General features: G+C 46.3%; 1 pseudogene; it reads left to right on the top strand.

The window, feature by feature from the left end:
* Positions 1–5,100: 5,100 nt before the first annotated feature.
* LOC123152164 (chaperone protein ClpB1-like) lies at positions 5,101–7,664 on the top strand (annotated as a pseudogene).
* Positions 7,665–7,869: the final 205 nt, after the last annotated feature.

Here is a 7,869-nt window from a genome sequence, read left to right as displayed (position 1 = left end):
CAAACATTGCCGTGGACGTGCTGTAGTACAGAAGAGTTCGGAACTCCTTCAAGGACTTGTGACTGAGGTGAATCTTCATATTTTTCTCCATGTGCCACGTACATATACGGTGCCACACGTCTGGCAAGACTTCGCGAATTGCCTTGATCATCGCAGCGTCGGCATCTGTGATAACACTCTTAGGCATCTTTTGACACATGGGCCTCAAAAAAGTCTGCAGAAGCCACACGTATGTCTCCTCGGTCTCGTCCGAAACTATGGCACAACCAAAAACAGTGGTCTTCCGGTGATTGTTAAGACCAACAAAAGGTATGAATGGCATACCATAGCGGTTCATCTTGTATGTGCTGTCAAATACAAACACGTCGCCGAAGTCCTCATAGTCATGACGAGACTGGGAGTCGCACCAAAACGTCCTATTCAAATGTCCTTCCTTATCTAGCCTGTACTCGAAAAAGAAGGTAGGATCCCTCTGTTTCCTACTGGCCATGATGCATATGGCTGTGGCAGCATCACCTTTTGAAAGCAGCTTCCTCTTCTCCTTGGCGCAAAGGTTGTATATTTCACGCCTAGTAAAACCAACACCGCCGTACCACACATGTTTGCTGATGAAGCAATCCATCATGTCGTGAATTCTAATCCCTGCAACCCCCATGGACATTATCTCATGCTTCTGGTACTCTTTGATTTTTCTGTGGGACCAAAGAAAAGGTAGCTCGTCCGGTCCTGCCAACATATGGCTATGCTTGTCCTCAAAACTTTCAACATACCAAACCCCACACTTTTGGTCAAGCTTGACGGTCAGGTGCACTTCGCAAAAGCAGCGTGTCTCGGCTCTGAGCCTACGGCTGTGTCCTTCCTCGGTTAGCAACTTGCTGTCACGTTTCCCTTGTCTTGAACAAACAAACCGCCTATAACGCATATGACGTGACTCTGTTATGCTATACCTGACCTTATTCTTTCTAATGCTGAAACCATTATCTCTAGCATAGCTGTTGTCGAAATCATACGCAGCATCGTGAGACGTAAAGGTCATTTCCATTATCTGCATGAACATATCCCTCTTATCATCTGCACTGGCAGTATCTTGGACATTCTTTGCCCCATCATCTTGTGTCACCTACACAATCAAACCACAGCCAAGAAAACAGATTTCTAAGGTTTAACATTACTTACTTCCATAGAACATTGATTACACACATACCTCACTCATGATGACCGACGACTCGGACTCCCCAGAACCAGGTGCATCTAATGATTCGTCGTTAAGGCCTGTCTCCACGTCGGATTCACCGTAATAGTCGTACGCATTATGACATTCGGAAATGAACTGAAAAATACAACACAAATACATAATTACTTATCATATAATATTCCAGAAGAAATTCAATTTGCATGCCAACAAATTTTTTCACTTACGTACCTGACTAATGTAATCTTCATTCGAGAGCTCCGAGTTATTTTCCTGATCATCGTCAAGCTCATCAATCTATAAATTTTCAACACAAAGATTTAATGTTGTCGGATGCCACCAAAAAATTACAACATGACAATGACACTCACATTAAGATCGTCCCATTCGTTCCCATTCTCTGACCGATCTTCACGATCTGAATTTTCATCATCTGACCAATCTTCTATCCAGTCTTTCATCAGTTCTCCAAACTCCATGTCTACCATGATATCAGTTAACTCCTCGTCCGCCATTTCCTACAACCAATATTATGTATCATTACATGTGCAAACATTATCAATGATGAAATATAAAACACATAGCACACGATCACGGATGTTATGTAAACAACCGCAACCGAGGCCGTAAGGAAGATGGCCACGGCACCCTTCGTGATCACTTTCAATCGCGAGGAACTGCACGATCTCAAAACCTAGCTTGATCTGTGATTACCTCTGCCGCCGGATACCTAGGTTAGGCGCCACATCAAATAACGATACCGGTGGTGCGCACATCCGATGGCAACCGACGCTACATGAACCCAGATCACGAGGAGCAGCACTACCGGAACAAGATCCACGATCGCATGCGCCGCCGGGTAGCTAGGTTACCCGCCCCGCTAGGTTAACCACTACCACTGGCGGTGGCAGTTCGTTCGATGTTGCCGCGAGCGAGACTAGAGGGGGGGACGCGGGATGCGGTACCTGTGCGCGCTCGTTGGAGATTCACGACGTTGTCGCGCCCACTGTCCGACGAGATCGCCGGCGACGAGATAGCCGCCGCTGGAGATCTACTACGTGACTTATGGAGCTGTGTTAATGCTCGCGAGATTGATGGAGCTGCTCGCGTGAATGATTGGATTCGGCAGGTCTTACGTGGACGTGGAGTCGTGTGATGTTTTTTTTCGGACCAGGGTACTATACGTATACGGTCTGGGTTATATAGGGCAAGACAGGGCTTGGATCTGGACTGCGGCGGGCTAGGAAAAAAACAAATTTGCGGGGATAAAAATACCCCTCCAAAATTAGGTTAGGGGGGCACTGGAGCAGGGCTCCCGTCCGACTTATCGCAGGGACAGGTCTTGCCAGATCAACGTGGGTACTCACGGGAGGGGCTTTGCATATGGCCTCCACGCACCACAAATCCTGCTCTCCTGTGATTTTTTCCGTCGACGTCGCCTCCTTCAGCACACGACGGATGTGGCTCCCATGATTGGCGCCGCCGCCGCTGGCTATAGGTTCCTTCCTCTCCCTCGCTTACCCTCGCTACGAGGTTGCTTCGATGAGGTTGCTGTGTTCCTTGTTCCCGTCGCCGTCCTTGCCTCAATCAGATGATGGGCAATGTCGCTCCGTGTTGCTTGTTCTCGGATCATCAGCGACATCATGGTTAATTAGCTCTAGGGTTTCTTGTCCCAGGCTTGGAGACCGACTATTTTTGTTACCAAGGAGTTGGAAGTCATGGCAGCTGGTCGAAGAGTCAGTAACGGACACGATTGTGGAACATGAAGGAAGGGCTGGTAGCTTTCACAGATTGTATTTTGCACGATAGAGGAGGAAGGCCGAGGGCTGTTTTTTTGGCTGCGTTTTTTTTTTTTGCACGAGAGAAGTGGAAGGCCGACGACACTTTTTCCAGGTTTAGTGCATATCTTGCTCTATCGTGCGTCGTTTAATCTCAATTGTCGATCTATATGATCAACATAAAACTAAAGGATATAAAAAGATGACTTACGAAGAATTATGAAAGTCTCCGTCCTTTATTATTAAGTAAAGAATTGTGACACGCATGCAACTATCTTTTTTTTAAAGCAGACGACCTTGGTTGGTTCTTTTGAGCCGCACCGAGGCCAATCCTTCCCCACAATAGCAAAATGGGCATAGACGTACATGCATCAGAAATGATACATGGATGCACGCCTTCCGCACTCATATATTGACTACTTTCAATATTTCTTTTTTTTTTAACATCAGTACAGACACGAGCGCTCATATACACGCGCATACACTTATCCCTATGAACGCACGCACGCACATCCTACCCTATGAGCACCTCCGAAAGACTGAGCCAGTATATTATCTTGAGATTTATGAAGTCACCGTAGACGCCTTGTCGTCGACGGGAACGTCTCATCCCACTGAATGCGCATCGCCGGAAATTCTGAAACAAATTCAGGAAAAATGCGACCACCAGGATTTGAACACTGGTGGGCTGAGGATACCACAGTCCCTCTAACCATCCAACCACAAGTTGGTTCGTTACTCCCGACATTTCTGAATATAAGACCTTCTAGAGATTTCAATAAAGACTACACACGAATAACACATTTTAGAGTGTAGATTTATTCATTTTGCTTCATATGTAGTCTATATTGGAATCTCTAAAAACCCTTATGAACAAGTTAAAAGACACTATGCTACCCGCCATTCTGGAGGCATCGCGCGCGCAAGCCGTCGTGGACCGAACGATTTGCTTACTGTGGCTCTGCTTTGGCTGTTGGCAGCCGGCCAACCGTCCATTTTTTTTCACGTTCGTTGTAGCTTTACGAGTGGATGGCAGGTGGACCTCGTTGCCTGTTGCGTCCAGAGAATGAGGTGGGTTTCGCCTCGTTTTGGACAGCTTGTTGCTTTTGCGTTATGAACAACAGAAGTCGATACCATAAGAGAGTCAGAGTAGGGTGACCGAGATGCTTTTGGCTGGTGCTGGCAAAACTAAGCAAAGAGTCACCGATTCTTCTTGCAAAATAAGAAATAAGTTTCATGGGGCCTATGGATCCTTAGCAATGCATGCAATTGTTTGTTCACCGGAAAACTACCAAAGAATAACACAGAAAGATTGAAAAGAACATCACGCTATGCCCTAGTATATCTAAGCTCCGCAACAACGATCTCAAGAGGTAGAATGGCACAAAGCATCGCCATTGCCTAGTCCACAATGGACAAAGGCTTTCACCCGGAACCCGGACACAAAAGGAACACCACGATGGCGTTCAAGAAGAGAGCGGCGCCCACGAGTGTTGGCGGCGGCGGCGACAAAGTGCTAAGCTTTCCCTCAGCATCCCTCTCATGCCAGCACAAGGACTTCAGGAGAAGCGCGACAAGTTCAGATCCCTAGATTTGAATCCCACTGTGAGAGATAGAGAGTGCGCTCGAGCTACCCGCCGCTATATCTCTCGTCGCCCACATCAAAGAGACATAGCCACCACTGTCCCGTGATGCCTGCGGGAGAGCCACCCAGACTTGCCTATTCTCCGCGCGTGCGCCCATCCGTACTCCCGCGTACGTGGCTTGATTTGATTGAAACAAAATAAGACCTGGCCTCACCCCCTTAAAATCAGGAGGGAGATAATTAGATTAGAAAGGAAAAAAAGAAAAAAAAATAGCCGTAGAATGAAGTGGGAGTATGAATGGGAGTATGGGAAAGGAGCAGGCAAGCTGGATCCCCATGCTAGGCACTACAAAACTCTCAGTCAAATTGCCTACCTAAAAGCGACGCACCGATTTTTTTTTTCAAACTAATGCATTCAGGGCACCAATAATAAGAATCCAAGTCGTTTGGAGTCGTGCGCACGTACAGAACCCTATCTGTCTGTGCGTAGGGTGCAATATATATCGATCGAATCCAACAGAACAATTCTTCTACCGCGGCTGCTCTTTCTTCTTCGGCACGTCAAACATGTTGCGGAAGGACGAGGTGGCCGCGATCCTCTCCGGCGCAGCTTTCGTCTGGTCTGCGTGGAAGTTATACAACGTAGACGCCGATCTGTTGCCTCGGTTCCCCTTCAGACTCACCATCTTGGACGCCAACAGTGTTGATCCGGTCATCGGCCGCGACAACGAGATCGACCGCGTCATCTGCATCCTCTGCCGCCGGACCAAGAACTGTGCCACGCTCGTCGGAGCCGCGGGAGTCGGCAAGACCGCCATGGTCGAGGGCCTCGCCCGACGCATCGTCGCCGGGACGGTCCCCGACCTTCTCACTGGAGCGCGCGTCGCAGTGCTCGATGTCGGGGCGATGATCGCCGGGACCTCGTTGCGCGGCCAGTTCGAGCAGCGCTTGAAGGAGACCATCAAGCAGGCCGAGGACGAAGGCGGTAAACTGATCGTCTTCGTCGACGAGATGCACATGCTTATTGGCGCAGGCGATCGAAGAGGCACCGCCGACGCCGCTAACATCCTCAAGCCGGCGTTGGCCCGAGGCCGCCTCCGTTGCATCGGTGCTACCACCTCTCAGGAGTATTACAGGTACATTGAGCAGGATGCGGCGCTTGAGCGCCGGTTCCAGAAGGTCGAAGTCGGAGAGCCGAGCATGCAAACCACTCTTGCAATCCTGCAGGGGGCTGAAGCAGAAGTACCAAGAGCACCATGGCTTGAAAATCGACGACGAGGCCCTTGTTGCTGCTGTAGAGCTCGCTGCCCGTTATATTACCGGTACGTATGCTCATGAAATCATCAAGAATTGGTTTGATTCATTACTCTTTTAAATTGGTGCATCTTGAAGAAAATTGTTGTCCTTTTTTTGTTCCAGGTCGCAAATTCCCTGATAAAGCAATTGATCTCATGGACGAGGCATGCACTACGGTAAAGTTGCGTGTCGGCAAACAAAGAGAAATGAATGCACCGAGGGAGGTACTGGTTGGTCCAGGCCATGTCACAGAGGTCATTCCTAATCACATACGTTTGAGTGCTTTCTACTATTTCATCATTAATTATTATTATTATTATTATTATTATTATTATTATTATTATTATTATGCTCTTAATTAATGTTTTCTAATATTGTTTGAAGATTGTGAGCCGGTGGACTCGAGTTCCTATCACTACACTCGATCAAGAGGAGGAAAAACTGACTCATCTAATAGATAGGCTTCATGAGCGAGTTGTTGGTCAGAATGAAACAGTTAGTTTGGTTGCACAAGCAGTGCTACGGTCTAGGGTCGGCATTGATAAATCTGGTCAACCGATATGTTCTTTCCTCTTTTTGGGCTCGATGGGTGTTGGGAAGACAACACTTGCTAAAGCTCTTGCGGAGAAGCTATTTAATAATGAGAAAATGTTAGTTCGTTTAGACATGTCTGAATATGCTGAGATTGGATCTTTGTCGCGTCTCATTGGAGGACCTCGAAGGTTTGACTTGTACACTTGTTGCAAGTGTATTTCATTTTTATGCTTCGTCGATCATCATGTCTCACCTTTTCATTTGACTTCCTAAAGCTATGAAGAAGAGGGACAACTCACCGAGATAGTCAGGCGCCGGCCATATAGTGTTATCCTTTTTGACGACATGGATAAGGCAAATCCTTCGATACTCAAGCTTTTTGTTCAACTCCTAAATGATGGTATGTTGGTTGATGGCAAAGGAAGAGACGTAGATTTCAAGAATACAATCATTATTATGAGTTCAAATCTAGGATCGGAGCACCTATCTGCTGAAGTGGGAGGAGAAAACACTATGGAAAATGCACGTGATCTTCTCATGAAAGAGGTATGCTAATCAATCCCAAACGGTCCCTTGTAATGTCCTCAGTGATTAATTGTCATATAATACTTGTTTGTGCAGGTTGAGAAACATTTCAAGCCTGATCTTAGGAACAGACTGAGCGAGATTGTGATATTTGAGCCGCTTTCACACAATGAACTGAGGGAAATCTTGAAAATCCAAATGAAAAGCGTCGTCGATATGATGGCTAAGAAGTGTATTTCTCTATCTATGGCAGATGCCGCCTTGGAAGTCATTTTGTCGGAATCACACGACACGGTAAGCATAGCTTCTTACCACAATCAGCGGACGAGAAAGGCATCATATGTAGTTTTTAACTGGAAAATATTTATTTGAGTATTTGTTTGTATGACTTGTTAATCCATGCATCCTTCTTGGATGCTCATAGGTGAACGGTGCGAGGCCTATAAAGATGTGGGTAAAGAAGCATGTGCCGATAGTTCTTTCAAACATGTTGGTCAATGGAGAAGCATGTAAAGGCTCAACGATCTCCATAGATGCTAGTGACGATAAGAGGGGGTTGAAGTACCGAGTATTGAAGAAGCAGGAGATGGCTGATCCATTAGGCCTGCTACAAGTTATGCTGTAAACATCACTTCTAGAACAAAAAGAATATGAAAAGGAAGATGAACTTGCATATACTTGGTAGTTTCGCAAAAGAAAAGGACTTGCATATACTTATATATAGCGGCATCTGATATATGGGTTGTTAGTGATTTACCCAGGTTTATATGTAACATGACTTTGCTATCTTCCGGTCGTTCTGAAATATAGCATCAGATCAGATGCTAGCGCTGTAGCTTGTTTGCATAGGTGTCTAAGAGTAGCCATATTTTAATTAGAAGGGCCTAATTACATGCATGTGTAGAAAAAAAATGATGATGTCAGTCTAGATTTCTTTTAAAATTGAAAATTTAAAATGT

Source organism: Triticum aestivum, chromosome 7A (genome assembly GCF_018294505.1).
Source record: "Triticum aestivum cultivar Chinese Spring chromosome 7A, IWGSC CS RefSeq v2.1, whole genome shotgun sequence".
NCBI classification, from domain to species: Eukaryota; Viridiplantae; Streptophyta; class Magnoliopsida; order Poales; family Poaceae; genus Triticum; species Triticum aestivum.
The sequence above is the reverse complement of the archived record's forward strand: the minus strand, read 5'-3'. Positions and strand labels throughout refer to the sequence as shown.